This window comes from Aptenodytes patagonicus, chromosome 8, assembly GCF_965638725.1.
Source record: "Aptenodytes patagonicus chromosome 8, bAptPat1.pri.cur, whole genome shotgun sequence".
Lineage (NCBI taxonomy): Eukaryota > Metazoa > Chordata > Aves > Sphenisciformes > Spheniscidae > Aptenodytes > Aptenodytes patagonicus.
The window spans coordinates 22874513-22893889 of NC_134956.1; positions in this window are offsets into that span (position 1 = coordinate 22874513).

Consider the following 19377-nt stretch of genomic DNA (forward strand, 5'->3'; position numbering starts at 1 on the left):
GGCTGAATCCTGTGGACCAAATCAATCCCTGGTGTGACACACGCTCCTGCTGGATTTAAATACTCAAACACATCAGCAAAGCGGCGTTCAGGGTGCACAATGAAGTTCTGCTTTCACAGGCTATGAAAGTATATATTTTAATTCAGCAGTAATGGACTAAAGTGGAACTGCCTCAGGAAATAACCAGTTGAAATAAATGAGTGCTGGGTGGCCAAGATACTGAAATGTCGCAAGACCTCTCATTTATTTACTGTCCAATTCTATATTTTTAATTCCCCCGATCCAGTCCAGAGCAACCTACACTGCTATCCTTAAATGTCAGTGCAGACACAAGCCAGCCTGGCACCGGGATGTGCCTGCCGCTGGGGAAGGGGCTGGCTTTAGGAATGCAAAGCCAAGACACGCTGAGAGCAGTGACACGGAGCTTCTCATCTCTCCTCTCCGAGCAGGGCCAGGAATAAAGGTCACTCGGTGCACGGGAAGAAGCGAACAGCTTCTCTGCTGCTTTGCACATAGCAGAGCTCGGGCATGGAACCCCAGCCTGCTGGCCCCATTCCCGCTTGCCGAATGCATGTAAAATTTAGCTCGGGAGCTGCTTGCAGAGTCTGAGCCGTGCCTGCAGAGCCTGGCTGTGCTGGCAGGGTGAGACGCAGCACGGCAAGGCAGCCTCCTCGCACCTCCGCCCCTTGGCCCGGGGGGGCCCGGCAGCACTAAGGGGACTCGACGTCTGTACAGCTGTAATTGATGCACACTGCTTATGCTGTTTGCACTGACAAAGCAGCGCGTGAGCCTTCCCTGCCAATGCAGACCAAGGTTTCTAGGCTGTTTGTTCAGGATTAAACCATCATATCTCCCTAGTCTTAAAAAAAAAAAGATAGATCGAATGCTAAGGGTACGACCTACAGCCCCGCCACTTGCTGTTTATAGTCTACTCTTTTCCCTCTCCAGCCTGATCGTGTTTGAAGTCTGGGAGACAAAAAGGTCAAAGTTGTAAAATAACTGCTGTCTCCTTCTCCTTTCCTTCCCTCCAGCTCAAGAAAAATGCAAGAAGTGGGTTTCCAATTTTTTTAAAGGAAAGGTAATCGTTCTACCTCATCATTTCTGTAGAAGGAAGAAACATATTACCATCCCTGCGGAGATCCTTCTCCTTGTCTTGCAGTGAACTTCTTCATACTTAGGTCTGTTGACAGAAGACTGCAAACAGAGAGCTAATGAAACAGAGCTGGAAAACCATCACGTTCAGCCTCTCCTCCAAAAAAAAAAGCCACACACCCAGACCAACCAACATATTCCTTCCTTGAAAATGGTTGAAATTAACATTATGAAACGCTGAAGATTCTCCACACTTATTTCAAACTATGCCATGCTGCTTCTGCAAGGTGCTGTGAAGCTCCTGGTCGGTGCCAACACAGATACAACATTGAAACACGCAGGCTGGATCCCCGGCTGACGTAAATCCCAGTTCCCGGTGGAACTCCACTGACTGTGATGGAGCGTGGGGAGTGACAGGATTGGGGTATTTATTTCAATTAAGTAGTGTAAAGCATCAGATCTAAACAGAGCTGTAAGGCAAGGGATTTGGTTATTTAGAATTATTCTGCATTAGAATTACACTGGCTCTATAGTTCTATATTGTACTCAGATATTATATGAAATTAGGCACAACAGGGAGAAAGAATCAATCAGTCCTGGCTAAGGAATTGAGATAATAATGACTCATTTGACGAGATTGCGCTGGAAAATTAATAATGACGGTGGTAATTACTAACCTGGGATAGCTGCAGTGCTCATTATTCTCCTTTTACTCTATTGAATGTTAAGTATTATGAAGACGTTTGTTAGAAACACAGTCTTGTCTGCAGGCTTTCAATCACAGACAAGGACTCTCTGAGAGGTCTGAAATCTGTCCTCCTTTTACATTCACCAGGACACAAACCCAAAACAATTGTAATATTTGATATATGGCATAGAAAGCAGCAAATAAGATATTATTTGCAAGAGTTAATGTCTTGCAAGCCTGAACCGTGGCCGCTCTGCTGCCTCTGCTCACCCGAGCTGAGGACCTGACCCACCACCTCCTTTGGGGAGGGAAGGGTTGATGCATCTCTGAGGATCCCATCATTTCATTAACCCTTTTATCACCTCTGCATCAGCGGTCAGTCTTCTTGCTGACAACAACTAAAGGCGGCGCCTTTTACAGCCCATCAGCCCGACTCCTCAATCAGCGAGACGCCAAAGTCAAAGGGAGCAGGTTTCTTCCCAGGACAGGCAGCGACACCAAGGGCAGGAGGTCCTGGCCGGGGAATTGGGAGACAACCTGAGCTGAAGAGCTCCTCCAAGGCACGTTGGGGATAGAAAATGTTCTTTAATATAACCATAGAGAGATATTAGACTCTAAAAATCTGAGTGACTAACAACAAGGGCTTCTAGCAGCTGTGCTCTCAAACATCTGTTCCATGCCCCACAGAGTGCGTTGCACGACTTATTTATATTTTAAGTGGATCAGCAGAGGGTTTACCTTCTGTTGAGCAGCAAGCGATGAAACTGAATGCCCTGTAACAGGCAGGAGAAGAAAAAGAATTTCTTCTTTGGTAATGCTGAAGGGAAACAAATTTCTAATTTTCTGATCAAGGCAGAGGTTTCTCAAAGCAGCAGCTATCCTCCTTGACTGAGGAATTTTGAACTCCTAGTCAACTTTCCCAATTACTCCCATTTTTTTTTGCCAAATTCTTTTTCCCAGCTGATTTAGCCAAAATTGTTTTCAGCCATATGAAATGAGCTCTTTTAAGGCACCCTATATACACATCATCAATTTTTTACTTTAATCCCTTAGTGACCAAGTTGTGTTGTATGCTAACTCCATCTTTTTCTGTCAAGATTGTCAAACATGCAACTTTTCCAGGAGGATTCATGAATTTAAGAATCTCATCTATAGATTTTAGAAATTTGGAGCACCTTTTAGTACTAGAAATATAAGCCATCTGTTCAAAGTCCCCTGCGATAAGGCAGATTTTCCCCCTCCGTAGCCAGCCCTGCCACTCTCCAGGGAGCTGTAACGTTATTACAGGGCCCCAGTTGCACCCCCAAGCCCCCCAGGCTCAAGCAAGAAGCAACAGCTAAAGCTGGTTCAGCATCTCTGCCTTGCCCCAGCCTCCTCTCGAAGGACTCGCAGCGTTTGGGCAATGTGGTACCCAGACACACCAGAGGACTTTATCCCACAGGGACGTTCCTCTGTGTGATCCGCCTGATCTTCTCTGCTGCCAGGATTTCTACAGGCAGGGACATCCCACTGGGACAGTGGGGATCACAGCGTTGTCCCTCATAATACTTAAACCCCAGTGAGCCATTACTGGGAAAAGTCAAGGCTTTTTTATTTACAACTGTAGCATCATTAATGCCACTTATCTTTATGATTTCACCTCCTTATTGTTCTGTTAGATTGTTTTCAAACAAGGTGAGAACAGTGATGTTTGCTGTGTGTGCGGTTTCATGAAATGTCAAGAACAGGGGGCATAAGCCGTGCTGGGGTAAAGGAAGACGATGACAATTTTTAACTGCAGTCCCTGCTTTCAGGCATCTTGTTTAGCTCCTTGACAAACCCGCTGTCACGCAGGCTTGTTGCTGCACCATGCATACATCCAATTATTCAGCATGGCATGATAAAAACAATCCAGCCATACAAGCCAAACAATACACTTTTAGTTTAAAAATCCAGTTTTTCTTTTAAACTTCTTTTTCCCTGTTGCCAGGACAGATCCTGGCTCCTTAATGATACCGAAATCCATCCTCCAGAGGAAGTGGGATTTGGATCACTGCTTTCCAGGATTGGTGCCAGATGCATCAAATCGTTTATTTTATTAATCTGTGCAGGATTGAAGAACTACCCAAACGCTACATTTGCAAAGGTCCCCTGCTGCGTTAGCTCTGACCACTGCCTGAACATTTAAAAAATAACTATAAATAGAGCTCACCTTGTGCATTTCTCATAAGGACATTTCACAGTATTTAAGAGAGGAGGTCAATGAAATTAAATGAGACACAAAGTCAGCAGGAACCCAAGAATTACAAAAGAGATCTTGCAACCATTAACCCATCAAGACAATGTGACCAGAGACCTGGCTACATGTCCCCAGAGCCAGGAGGTCTGTCCTACTGACTTCTCCATGTTCTGCCTCTGGTCCCATAGATAACCACCATCACGCGTGGGTGCCAGCAGCCTTCCACAAACCATTTACAGGCATCACTATGGCAGCAGCACTTGCAATTCCTGAAGGATTCAAGACCAAATGGAGCTTTCCCAAAGAATTCAGGACACAGTCACGCTGGATGTTGAGCTCTTTTGAGCATCTCACTATAAGCATCAGAACGCAGCTGCCTCTTACTAAACGCTTCTCACTGGTAGTTTTCCCAACAGGAAAGGACACATTTGGGAGTCTGACTTCAGCTACAAGTGCCAAATGTTGAAAATAACTGGCCTAAGTAGGTGGGAAATCCATCAGTTGGAGACCAGGGATCCTGAAGCAAGGATGAAGAGAGCTGTTCTGCAGCACAAATGCCTTTCACAACTTACCTGAACCACAGCAATGTTAAATCTCAGTCTCTGCTTGCAGCTGTGCTCAGCTAAGACTAAAATAGTCATTTATATAGTCACCTCCACCTGGGAGGATGTCACCTGCAAGCACATTTCAAGAGCAAGCCCAAATTTAGTACACTTAACTATCCTGACTGACTATAACACTTCAGATGATCCATGCCTGCTCTGTGCATTTCCTTCTTTAGCGTAAACAAAGGTACCAAATTTCTGTTCAAAAGTGCATGCAAGCTCAGAGAGTTAATTATTGTAATTATCAATTGAACAGACTCAGAATGCTAATCTATTATAAAGTGGTCTGTTAATTGGTGTTAAACTGTCATTAGCCTGCCATTTCCCATGTTATCAAGCTGACCTGGAGCACAGCACCATTGAAAGACCAATCCATTTCTCATTTCTGGCAAACTCTGATTGCAGATTTGGAGAAGAAAAAAAAAAATCTACATACCTGGAACTGAAATTATTCTAACAAAGGAAAACATCATTCTGCTGCTTTAGACTACAGGTTTTTGATACACGTAGAACTGTACTTCTAGGTACTGCTTTTTGCCTTGCTCCCTCCAGCAGTGCCCACTTTGGTCTGCCTGCTGACCTTGACCCCCCCCAGTGCTGCTGCGGGGCTTGGGCTCTGCCAGCTCGGGTGCTCATCGCTGCCAGGGCACTGACTCTAGTCCCAAGCTGCAAATCTGCAGGTGGAGCAGGAGCTTTCCTCCTGGTGTCCGAAGCCACAAACCTGCAGCCTTCTCCATCACGGGAGTCTCCATTTCTTGACCCACCAAGCACAACCTCCGTCCGCTCCTCCTTCGATACTGCTGGGGGCTTAAGACCTGGTACCTGCAGAGTACCAAACATCCAAGAATAGCAATGATCAGCACCTCACCAGCCCCATGAATCGCTCAAAAAGCATCCAGAGCTGTCCCTAAAGAGGTCCCACTAAAAAAAGGGGGCAGGTCTCAACCTGGTCTCTTGCACTCAAAAAGTAGCTGCCTTCAGCCAGTCTTCAGGCTTTAATTTATAGAAATGGAGACAAAAGATTGGCTTAGTCATTTCTCAGAGGTCGGTTATAAAATCTGGGTGCCCAGGAAGACAATGAACTTCCACTTAAATATGCTGCAAGAGGGAGAGACAGTATTTCAATTTCAGACTGTCATCAGGGAAGGCAGCACTGCCAACTGCTCTCTCTTCCCCAAAAGCTGTCACCGAAGTGGCATGACCTGCCAGAGCGTTTCTCAGGGTATCTCACCTGACTGACATTTATCTATACTAATATCTCTTTCTTTTTATTTTATTTTATTAAATAGCCAACTTTAAAGGTCATTTTAAGTTCCCCTGAACTTTTAGAAAGTCCGAAAATGATTCATTGCCTGAGACAATTTCACTATGGAGCAATCTCTGAAATACTCACCTGCACATTGCCTCCCTCTCCCTGTGAAAACCACTGCACCCGTTTCAGCATCCCTTGCCAGAGGATACGGGGCAGAATTTTCTGATTTGACAGATGTGCAAGAGTTTGAATAGGGGAGCAGTGAATTTTCTATATGCAAATCAGAACCTCTTGGTGTTCAGGTACCTTTAAAATCCAGTCTAGGACATTAGATAAGGGAAAAAAGGCTCAGAGGTTCAGAAAGCCTGTGGAAATAGTGACTTGCCGTTTCCTGAGACTCTTTCCAACAATGTTTTAGTGATAACTAGGAAAGCAAAGTCTTTGTCATTTAGTATTATCTCCAGTTGTTCTTACTTTTCTTTGTACTCCTTGCCAGTGCACAGCTGTTGTTCTAGCTCATGCATGGCATTTTTCACTTTCCTTCCAGAATCCTTCCATCACCTGCCTTTGCATGTTGAAATACTAACCAGATCACTGGAGAAGTACAAAAAGGAAAGAAATAAAACTTTCAGTGCCATCAATAATAAACATAGGAAGTTTCTAGAAGTGGGAATCCATCTAATTCAATGTCTTTCACTACTGATGGCTATTATTCCTCCATCCAGGCTTTTCTGAGACATCTGACTATTTATCACTTTCTTTCCTTACACTGGCAGAATACCCATATATACCTGCAGGAGCCTCATTTCTCCTCTTCCTCAAAAACGTGCTAGTCATCTTCTATTTGATACCCTTTACTGCCACACAGATGCTCATTCACAGGAAATTCCCATTTATTTTAGTCCATAACACGCCGTTATGGTGATAAACCGATCCATGTGGCAACCAGCCACCCCATTCCTCTTTCTTGGTAGCAGATAAGCTAAGAGGCCAACATCGCTTCTGTGCGGAAAACATAACCCCAAAATTGCCCATCCAGCAATATGACTTCTTTGTCAGCATCTTCCACCTGAACTGGAAGTCAGATTAATTCTCACAGCTGACGGATACCTCTTCAAAGAGCTCTAACGCAGATCATCAGTACTGTCTGTCAACTTCCATCTCTCTGAATAATTTTATGGGCAGTAGCTGCTGCATAGAAGTCATACATACCTATACGAGTTTTACACATTACACTTGACATTGTGCAGTGGTACCCGTGACCAGGTTTTTTTGGCAGGAGATTAGAAAACTGTCAGTCCCTGGCTTTTTCTCAGCCTGCCCTATCACAAGCAGAATTTATTGTTGCTGGGATAGCGTCACCAGGGCATTCACTGGGGTTTTTGCTTTGCTTATCTTTTACTCTTCAAAGTGCTACATATTCCCTGTCTTTTATCTAATTCCCTCATTACTATTCCATCCATTGCTTACACCTTTACAGTTCCCTCCAGTTGCCTTCATGTGATCTTGTTGCCTTGTTTTCTGCCTGTGACTTCAAATTCTGCTTGAGTGCGTGTTCCTTTTACTGCAATAAACAAAAATAAACCTATACAGATGAAAAGCTACCTCTTCACCTGCTCAGAAAAGTGGACTCTACAAGCTTTCCACTAAAGGAATCACTTGGTTAAGCTTGGAGAAGACCGATGAGCATGATGTCAAGGACAGCTGTCAGAAGGAGAAATGCCCATTACAGCTTCCTCTACACTTCAGTCAATCACGTTTACTTTTACTTAAACTTTATTGATATGTACTGACATGGTCCAAAACAGATGTAGAGACTGAGCAAAGACCAATGGCAAGTTTCTGCTCTTTCAGGAGATTAAGATCTCGTTCAGCATACTTGTTCAAGGCAGTGGCTCCTCTAAGCACCATTCTTTTCAAGAATGAACAAACGAGTAAAGAAAAACATCATTGCATTGATCCGTAATTTGTCATTAATTACTTTAGAACTGAAATCAAAATGTAAACATTTCCATAATACTGTTAAGAAACTGTTTTAGTACAGGGAAAATAATTAAAACCTGTCCTTAATGTCTTGGGCTGCAACAGACTCATTGCTAATGACTTTTCACAAGGGCTAACAATTATATTTACAGAAAAAAGGAAAACTGGAGAATGCCATGAAACAGTATTTGAGCATTGTTTCTGTTTTCTAAATCTATCAGTCAAAGACGTACAGCCTTTTTTTAACAGAAGGCATGCAAAAAGCACAGGGATCTCTCATTTCTTGGATGGTTAGTCAAGACTTACTGTTCAGCAGATGCGCATAAGAAGTGTGTTTCTTCTGCACTGAATAAATGTCCTTCCTTACAGGCATTTGCTTTTGATACTCAGCCGAAGTGGCCTGTTGGGAGATCAGAGACAGAGAAGCTCAGATGACTGGCTTGCTGCTTCTGTTTCCTTTGGCAAGAAGTTGGGTGCTAATTTAAAACAAAGCGCCGGCTTTTTTATGGGGTGTGTGGGCTGGCAGCCTTACGCTTGCAAGGGCACGCAAGGCTACAGGCAATGCTTTTTTTATTTTTAAATAAACCCAAAAGGTCCATTGTCCATTTTCATCACTATAAATGCTGTATAGGGGCTCCCAATTAATGATTGTGCCTCAGCGCCTGTTGAGGGTGATGGCAAAACTCCTAAAGCCACATCGTTTTATGACTCCAAGTACCAACATTCCCCCCCTCCCCAGTCAAGAAACCGCATCTAGTGGCATCATCTATTGCATTAGAAACTCATGTAAAGAAGCCACATCTACTGGAACAGCCCAATCAGCCAACTTTGGCGCTCACCATGTAGTTAATTATTACTGACTGCTCCATTTGCTTTGCCATTATTACAGTGGTGCCATGACTTTTCTTTCACATACTGAAATGATGAAGTGATGATTGAATTTACAGAGCGCCATTTCTCAGCAGTAATTCCCTTCACGGATGCTCCTAGTGCACCGCATTGGAAGCGAGCTTGTTCACTTTGCAAGCAGAATAAACACCCTGCCCATATCAATCCCTTACAGAAACCGCTCTCCCTGCAGTCTCTGCAAAGACAAAAGAAAAAAGGCAATCTAGATCTTGGGGGTGGTGGGGGGAATCACCTTCTAAAGAGTACCCTTCTCCATTTGCTCCTTTTGCTCCATTTGCTGTCCATTTGCTCTCCACGGGGACCAGCCCCCTAATTAAAGTGTTCAGTTAGGGTCTGCATCGCCTCCCGCTTCCTCCCACGGCACGGCAAGGAGCACTGATGGTGGCAGGACCTCCTGCTCCGGCTAATACGTGTGGACCTCCCAGGCTGAAACCTGCGCCCAGAGATGGAGAGAAAAGGGCAGTCACAAGCAGATGAGGAGCTGGTGATGACCGGGAGGGCCCTGGCAATCGCCAGTTCTACTAATTGCCTAAATTCACTCATTTTCCTACAATGCGAGTAGGTGAGGAGCCCGAGTAAATTGCTGGGGCAGATTACATATAACCCTATGCTGCGGGCAGGTTGTAAAACTACAGGTTAGCTTTTAAGAACTGTCCGGCCTCCACAATTACATTTTTTCATGTAGTAATTTCCTAATTAACAAGTTCTCCCCTTTGAAGACTTGCACTGGCAAATTGGTTTTTTTTCCTATTCTGGTGTCAGAAAAATTATTTATTCCATTTCCTCACGTAGAGGTTCATTTTATGTTCTAATGAACAATGGTAAGACAACAGTACAGGAAAATTCACAAAGTTACCCCCTGCCCAGATCAGAGAGAAATTTCTTATCTTTGACACCTGCTGGCAATTAATCCTTTGCATGCTTGAATTTACAATTAGTAGCCCTCCTGTAACGGGATTCAAGCACGCGATCCCAGCTGCTGTTCAGCGCTGCCCGCTGCCTCCCCGGGCTGCTGGAAGGGGCCGAATCCTGCTCGTTTATTTTATAGCATCCAAGGAGGAACTTCTCTCTCCAATATCCGTTAAGGGGGCACTTTGGCACGCACCAGGTTGAACCCCTGTTTTTAGGCACCTTCGGTTTGACATGAATATGTCTCTTGTCTGTGGGGGAAAGATGTACGTTTTCCTACAAAAAAAAAAATTGGATTGGGGATCTCTCAGTCCTCCCGTGCATCTGCATCAGCCCCCCCCCCCCCCATCACCTGCAACAGGCACAGAGGGGAGCCCTCCGGCACGTGCCCTTCAGCCTGTTGGACTGCGCTTGCAGGAAAAGCCTCTCCTCCTCCACCCGGGGTGGTGACTGCTTAAGTTATTCTACCTTAATTGCCAATTTTTCTGCTCAACAGCTTTAACTTACTCGCTCCCTGCTGGACCTCACTGATGAAGGATCTTGCTTGCTTGCGACCACGCACACCCAGTGACCTGCTGTGCTGCTCCTCCTCCTCCAGATGCCTGGTGTACAAAGCAAGGAACAGCTGGAATAATTACATCCCTTAGCTACTGATTAGTATTTTTTTTAAAATTTGTCATGGAATCTGGAAGGCCGAGGAATCTTCCATAACATCAAATTAACCTGCATTTAAAGTTCTACCCTATCAAGTACTCAGTACAGTTTTTCAGTCCAGCGTTTTGTTGGAATATAACAATACTGCGATTTTGCCCATCTGGAGATATTTCTATGCTACATAAAGTGAGTCAGCTTTGCACAGCATAGAAAACTGAATAGAAATACTGGATAGAAATATTGTAAAGAATACTGTTCTTTGAAGTACTAGTGGCATTTGAAAGCCATCTAGTGCTTTAAAGAACAGTATTTTATTAAGTATTTCAAAGGAACTTTGGAGCTATTATTTCTTATTTTGCTATTAAAACCTGTAAGTGTGAAAATTAATCATTATAGGACCTTTGATGCAAAAATCTATGAATAAAATAAATTCTGAAGGCTATTTTCACACTAAGTTATATTAAAACATCCCTTTATCTCCCTTATTAATTTAGTGTACATCTCAGAAAATATCTTAAATATTAGGAATAATATTCTACTAAATAATCCAAAACCTCTGTGGCTTCTTGAATTTTCTTCCACTAACACGTTATGATATTTCTCACAGCTTTCTAATGACCTTTAAATAAACTTTTTGGGTTACTAATTAGCACGATAAACAATAGATTCCCATTTCATGGGCAATTTCATGGTCAAGCAACCCACTAGAGACAGGCTGCACGCTCTGCAATAATCATATCTGCAGCAAGCATCGGAGCATCTCTGTAAAATATCTTTTCTTCCAGCAGTATCTCTAGGAACACGTGTCAGTACATTTTTTGCTTAATTCCCGATAGCTGAGCCTAATTCTTTCATTAGCATGCGTAGGATCTTAGAGGCGCGGTCTCACACGGAAGGGGAAAGCCACGTTCTAAGATGCACAGTAACAGCAGCAAACTGCCCCGATGACAGTGCAGCCCGACAGCGGGGACGTGTGGCGCGCCGTAGAGGAACAACGTGCATTGCACCATTGTCACAGTGAACGTCTTATCGTTCTGTTCTCAGGGCAAGTTTCTCTTGTCTCTTCTCAATTACGCTTCATTTGTTTTTATCACAAAATTTAATTTGAAGCAGTTGCTTCACAGATGGGTTAAAGCATTTTTTTTTTTTTTTTCCCCACATTTCAAGCAAGGGAAGACAAAATGGTTACTAGTATTGTATATAAAACTAAACCCCGTTACGGTGTAGTATGGGAGATGATCGCGGTGGGAACGTTGCAGGTATATGGGAAGGAGCAGTTTATGTGTCTGTGCATGCTGCGGCTGAACAGTATTTCTGCCCAGCTAGGGCCACCTACCTGCCTGGCTTGCTCCCAAAAAGCCTCGAGGGGCTCCAGCTGGCGTGACTCCCCCCGGCCTCATGCTGGTGTGCTCGCTCTGCCACCGCCACCAGCCACTGCTGCTTGCCTCCCGCTGCGAGGCGAGGACAGCCAGCATCTGTGGCACCAGACGGGAGGGGAAACACCTCCTGAAATTTCACAGTGTTGCTGTTGAAAGTAAGAAAAATCCAACAAAAACCAAAAAAACCCAAGCAAACAACAAGTCACAGTTACGAAGTACACAAGGAGATTTGAAGAGAGAGGCGCTTGTCTCCTCACAGGTCGCTGGGATGGCTGGATGGGAGAAGCAGGGGATGAAAAAGCAAGCAGAAAGACAAGGGCAGGGTGGTTAAGGGGAAGAAGTGCTTGCTGTCAGTTGGGGAGATTGTTTCTAGTCTCATTTTTGCCACTGACCTCAGGGGAGGGCTTAATTTAGGGGAAACAAACTGTTCCACTCTCACTCCATCCTTCCTCACCATCTGTCCTCCCTGTTCTGGGGAGATCTTTGGGACATGGACTACCTCCTAGTGTGCATTTGTACTACCACTAGCATAGTGGGGTAGACTACTCCAAAGTCACAGAGTCACCGAGTCACAGGACAGACGAGGCTGGCAGGGACCTCTGGAGACTGTCCCATCCCACCCCTGCTCAAGCAGGGGCAGCTACAGCAGGTTGCCCGGGGACATCTTGCAGTCCACCCCACTGGCCACTGGTCCAGCCCGTAATTCATCCCTAAATGCAGCCTGTCACCACTTGCTGGTAACTCAGATTAAACCAACGGCTGCTTCTTCCTACGGATCTGATAATCTGTGTCTTTGCCCTCTGCTTCTCATCTCTGGCAAAGACAGCATAGAGGAGGTGGACATAGGGAAATTCAAGTTCTGTACTTTGAAGAAGCAGGGAAGGTCTAAAACAGGAAGGGAAGGGTTTGGTGTCCTATGTGCCACATGGGCACGAGGGAGAAACACAGACAAATCTTGAACATGCTGAAGGTGATCCACGCTGATAACACACGGTGCTTGCTGCTGCCCCTTGCGTGGTGGGAGAGTCACGCGGGTGGCCACAGGAGCGGGGTCCCAGAGCACCCGCAGGCAAATGCACCCGATGCCCTGTGGCCCTTCACTGAGTTTCCTGGGACACTCACGAGCAGCAGAGGACAGGAAGATAAACCCTGGGTTTCAACAGCAGCAACGCAAAAAAAGAGAAGAGGAAAAACGTGAAAGAAGGGTCTACTTGGTAAAATAAATAAATAAATAAATAAATAGATAAAAGCTGCAGGTACAGCAGGGGGGCGCAGGGCAGGTTCCCCCCCATCCCCAGCTTTACCAGCCGGTTGCCATAGAAACCCATTACTGCACAGCTCTGGGACCCCAAACGCTGCAAACCTCCACTGATAGTAAGGAAACCCATCCCTCCACGCCGTACTCTGGGAAGGTCTGCCCTTCCCCACTGACGTGGGTAACCGGAGCGTGGATAGCTGCAGAGTGCTGAGCCCATGTAGCAGAGTTTCCTAGATGGTGTTTGTGTTACTTATTTTACATGAGTTACAGGCAATCTTTCATTTTATATCTGTATGCCCATATATGAAAATAACATTATGTGCATCATTTTCAGGGAATATACTTATACTGCAATGCACTAGATAGAGTAAATATTGTATAGATGGAAAAGAAATAAAATATTAAAGGAAAATCAATAAATGCTTTAAAATCTCATCCTTACTTAGCTCTGTTCAGGCAGGCAATAAAGTTCCCACGAGCTCTGAAAGCATGTTGCGGTGCTGAGCCGACCACGTTGCTGAAAGCGGCAGAAGCTGGAGAGAGGAGCAGGTAACCCCCTCATAGGGACATCAGCACTTTCCCAGTGCCTGGCAAAAAACACAGAAGAGAGAAGCTGGGGGTTTTTATAACCCAGGCCTATATTAATCAACAATTAGCATTCATCTGAGCACTTCCAGACTGGCCCATTACACTGACTACTACCAGCTGTAATGCTGCTCAGGCTGTAGGGCAGGCAGAGGAACCCACCAACACTTTGCCAATTGTTCAGATAAATAAACCTTATCTTGTTTCACCTTTTTCAGCTGGAGCTATTCAGTGTCATCTCCACTTTCCAGATGAGGAAAATGGCAGGGGAGCAGGTGGGCTGGGGGGTACGCTGGGTTTCTGCCGCAGACCCCGCCTGCCATACTCATTTAAAATGCAGGAGAAGTTGCTGACGTTAAATGCTTTTATATAGGCCAGTTCTTTTTCAAAAGTGGGTCCAGAATTAGGTTAGTAAGTTGATATTTACACACAAGATGATGTGCCCTGGTTTTCCAAGTGCTGAATACCCAGCCCAGAAGTTCCCTTGTGGGGCTTGAAACTTTATTTTCGGCACCTCGTTTTATAGAAAGGCCATCTGTAACAGCTAGCTCTAGCTGCCGTGTAATTAATTCCAAGTTACATAAGCCATTCATGAGTAAGCATTATTTTCCATATATTAAACTTACAGAGACAGGTTTCATAACTGAATCGGTATGTAGCGAGGTAGGCCTCAGAAATTGTCAATTAATGCTCCTTGACATTTTCTAAGTATGTTAATTTATTAAACCTACTGCAACTAACTTTGCATAAGATAACTCCGAGCCTCAGTCATAAACTAAAAAGACTTACGCAGTTCAGGAGCATTATGGCCGCTCTTCATCATCTTTTTGACATAATGCACATTGTGTATGCAATGCAGTGAAGAGAAACACATATATAAAGCAGGCAATTACCTCAGTTCACACAGACTATCATATTTATGACCATTTGCAGAGGCTTAATATAATTCATTTACTCTAGGTGCTAGAGTAAATACATCATTGTAAACCCACGAGCCAGGCTATGAGAGGCAGGTATCAAGATTTGCTGCCATCCAGCTAAGTCAGCAAAAACTCATTACTCCTTTCAAAGGCGGTTAGTGCTGCTCAGGGGGAGACTGACGGGAAGAGCTGGGTTCAGAGCCGCTCGCTGCCAAGCAATGGCAGGGAATGCAGCCAGGACACAGCAAAGAGAGGGTTAAATTTGGCTCCAGAGATTAAAAATCTTGTTCATTTGAAAGGCAGGTGCTCCCCGTGTCAAGTGGCCACTTGGAGCGGACCATGGCAGGATATGTTTTTGCAAGGGGCTGGCGTGCTTTCAGCAGGGACGGGATGGTGGCAGGGCTGAGCACGGCCGTAGCTCGTCCTGGTCCAGACGCTTTGCTTCCCTCAGGCTCAGGTATCCACCGTGGGCTCAAGAGGATGGAGAGCCAGATTCGACATGAATTTGAACACGGGTATTTGAGCAGAACACAACAAGAAGGCGGGGGAAATGCCCACGAAACACAGCGCAATTACCACTCGAGACGGCTCTGACCAGCTGCTGCTGAGCTGGGTTTGCTCTCGCGCTGGAAGAAAATCGGCAGCTTGGTGACCTGCATCAGGGTCGCTTCCAGCCCCACAAACATCTTTGATTAACGATGGGGGATGGCTTCCCCAGACACTTTGCCCATTGAAATTGCCACTAATATTGGTACATTACATATGACTAATCAGGGGTAATTAAGGCCTAATTACTCTTTCTCTGTTGTGCTCGCTGCAATCACTCGCACTGCTATGAACGAGCGGAGGGTGGGCAGACAAACCTGCCATTTGGATTTCCTACCATTTCACACCCGATTTGATCTGATGCAAAACGGGGAAGGCAGTGAAGAATCAAATCAGAAAAACCATTTAACCTCAGATTATGAGCGGATACGTCACTCAGAATGCAGCATTTCCCAGATTCTCAGTTAAACTTGTATCAGCCTGTCTGACTTGAATCCCAGAGACATACAGGCTGTACAGGCACGTATCAGTGACTTGACAGCATAGGGAGTTTTAGATGAATGTTTAGTAAATGTAGTTTTCGATAGATGTTTCCAGAAATAGGAAACATTTTGGGGTTATATCTTCAACAATCATTGTCTGTTCTATTCCATAATGAATATGAGTGATTACTTTAGGAGATAAAACACATGCAATTTTTTTTAAAAAAAGATCATAGGGAGTGATAAGAAATGAATTACACAAACACAGTGAGAAAACCAAAAAGAAAAGGGCTGTTCCACAAGAAACACAGCTGACACCTTGATATCATATCACTTTGGGGAAGGAAAAAGGGGGGATAAATTAAGCGCTTCCTTCTGTAAGTAAGTTTTAAAGTAATCTGATTACAACAGCTCCCACTAGCACCATTCCATGGCAGCAAAGAATAAAATCAATAATGAACATCAACATTTCCATTTTGTTTAGTGATTTTGTAACTCAGCCACAAGAATCAGCTTTTCACTTATGGCTTGGCCAAGGGAGGGCCACGACTAACCCGGCTAGAACTTCTCCAGTTGATGTATCCAGGAATTGCTCATTTATTGATTAACAAAGAACAACATGGCTTCAAAGGTGATACTGTGGTGTAATTATTTTGGAGAAAGTATAAAGCTTTTAGGACTTAGGGCTTGATTTGACTAATGCTGCTGGAGGATTTGATAGAATTTGGTATTTAATGGTCATCTAACATCAGGATGCTGTTGTCTTAATCTATCCTTGAATATTAAAATCTCAAAGTAAAGACTAATCCTTGTTCCCAGTGGTTTAAACAGACAAAATAGAGAGGAAATGGAAGTCAAAACCGTGGTCCTGCACATCAGTGGCACAGTGAACGGCCACCAGGCTCTATGGACATCATCTACAGCTTTTCCCACCGGAGTTTTCAGTCTCTGCTATAAAATAGTTTCCTTCCACTGAAGTCAGTGGTGCAAAACTTATCTCAAGTCTATACCCAGCATTGCACCTGTCTACACACAAATAAGCCTCCCCTGCAGTAATCCACGCCTCGAATATCCATCGATTTCCATGTCCACACAGCTGCCCACATCTGGGCAATGGTTTCCTGCATTCGTCACCCAGTTGATGGGGCTGGCAGTAGAGGATTGCTGCAGCTCATTATAACAATACTGTTTTCATATTTCTAAATATTCCCCCCTTGTATGACAGAAATCGTACCAGAAAAAACTAACTGAAAATCCGAAATTTGCCCGTGTTGAGGCAGAGCAGCCTGGCCCTGTTTCTCTATGAACACATGGAGGTTGGCAGTGATAAGCAATGGTTCTTTAGGAAAAAGGTGAGCAGCAAGTGCTCCAGCCAGGAGAGGCAAAATATGCTAAGCCTACTGTACAGCACCGGCTTCTGTGATATTCCTCTTCAAAGCCTAGTAAGTATTTTCTTTCAGAAAAAAAGTAGGACAAAAGACTATAATGTTGCAGTGCTGCGGTTTCATGAACAAAATAAATAAATATGGGTCAGCGGAAAATTCATGCCCTTTCCCAAAAGCTTGCTTAAGGTCCTGCTAAAGACTCAGAAAATCAGCTTTGCAATTTGACAGAGCTTGCGTGGTGTCCCCGGGGACCAGCAGAAAAGGCAGGGTGCAGTTTTCAGCTGACAGCTCCCCCTCGAGCTGACTGGCTCTTGGCCTGGCTCGGGGGTTGTCCGTGCCCCCAGCAGTGCTGCAAACCCCGCTCCTGGGTGCAGCCGCCTTATGCTGCGGCCGAAGGATGTGAGCGGCTGGGTGGGCCATGGTGTGGTACGCTGCCCCGATCAAACCTAAGGAATTTTAATCAGCGGGGGTTCAAACCCCTGGGGCCAACTCAGGGAAGTATTAAGCATATTCCTATTTCCCTTTGAAATAGCACTGTTGTCTTTTTTTTTTTTTATGTAATGAAAACTTATGTACTTGCTTAAATCTGGCACTGAAGAGCTGTTTTCTTCTCACAAGCTGCCATCTGCCATATTTTCTGATTCAGAGAACACTTTCTAAGAGGTGCAAAGTGAGTATAAAATCTGAGACCGTGGCAGGCTACTGGAAGCTGGGCTGAGCTCGCCAGAAACAATACACTGAGGAAGACCAAGTGGTAGGAGAGGCTGAGGCCAGCCAGAGCATCGCTGTCCTCTGCCTCCACCTCCCTCTTCTGGCATGCACAGACCTCACAGTGGGATGGCGGTGCTGCAAGCGAGCGCAACAAAAAAGAAAAAGAGATGAATATTTTTCTTACAATAGTTGCAGATTTTCCTAATCTCATGTCCTCTGGACCACCTTGAAGGTGCTCTGAGTCTGCTGAGCATGGGCTAAAGCAAGCACGTTTCATCACACAGAGAAGCCAAAGCTGTCTCACACTGTGGGAGCAAGCAGACCTTTCTGAACCACTAATGAGCAAATAATTCACTTTCAGCTACAAACAGTCAGTCTTGTGTAAACTCACAGAATAATCCTACACTGTACATGAGCCAAAAGCAATAAATGCTCTGTGCCATGTCTTGACAATAAAGCTAATATACATGGCTTGCTTCATCAGAGAGCGCAGAGCCTTGTTAGCTCGAGCATCCTTCAGCAGAATTTTGAAAGAGTTGGATTACACTGTATAAAAGCTCTGGCATCGCGTCTGTTAAATGACATGGCAGTTTTTACACTTACTGCAACCGCTGGAGTAATTTCCTTCTTTGCAAGGCCACACTCTGTAACACAATGCAGCTGGCAAAATCAATATTATCAGTGCTCCACACCAGCCTGTGTGCTGCTCGGGCTCTTTTCAGAGGTTCAACAGCGGCGTGACCCTCTCCAACCCATGCAGAATATATTGCAAACGTAACATAACTGCTTACCTGGTGAAGCCATGAATTTGCAACAAGAAAACATCGAGGCAGTTCATGCTGGCCAGCTGAATTCCCTGAGTGAGGGATAACAAACAGAGCGATAATGTCAGGAGGAGCTGAGAAGAGTTGAGCCTAATAAAATCTTCGGCCCTGGGGCAGAATACAACTGAGACTAATGCCTCAATAAGACTGGCATTTGTTTCTCAAACATGGACACTTTTCAACACGTGGTGTAGGATGGATTATACAGATCACCTCAAGGGTAACATGGGCATTTGCGAGGAAAGAAGCCTCCTCCGTTTGTAATCCCAGGAACGAACAGATACAGTCACTGTGTGTCACAACACGAATCACCTCCCAGTGTCCTTGGGTTTTGCCACATCTCTATTTTTTTGGGAGAGGAACAGAAGGCTTAACAAAACACTTTTGATTTTTTTCCAGTGAGAAAATAAGAACTGGTATGTTCACAATAAATGGATATTTGTATAGAAAGCCATTTATCTGGAGATGAAATATTTCCAGTTTTTAGAAAAAAACCTTTTTTCCAGACCCCATGTCTGCATTTCATGGTTCCCACTCTCTCACCCTTTTTACTGTCATTTCCCGCACTGAGAAAAACTGAGGGAGAAAAACAGCATGAAGAAGTTCTGCCCAGATTTAAAATAACAGCATATTCAGAAAAGCACTCATTTTTTGAAGGGCAACTTCTTTCAGACAATTTTCCAACAGGAAAGGCAGGGATATCTGCAGAAGGTTAAATCCTGTTGGTGTAACCAAACTCTGTGTCTTCACCAGTTGCATTGCTGGTTTTGTGATTGCTTCACCTTAGCCAGTTTGGGTTCAAACCCAGACAATTTCAAAATCTGGAAATGCGCCAGCCGAGGGCCGTTTGGCTCCTTTCAGAGCAAGGACAGCTTTGAGAGCCGGAGGTCCGAGACCTGCTGGGCTGTCTGAGCCCCAGGAGATCCCCCCGGGCTGAAAGCCCGGGTAGTGGTTGGGAGAGGAGCGAGCTATGGGTT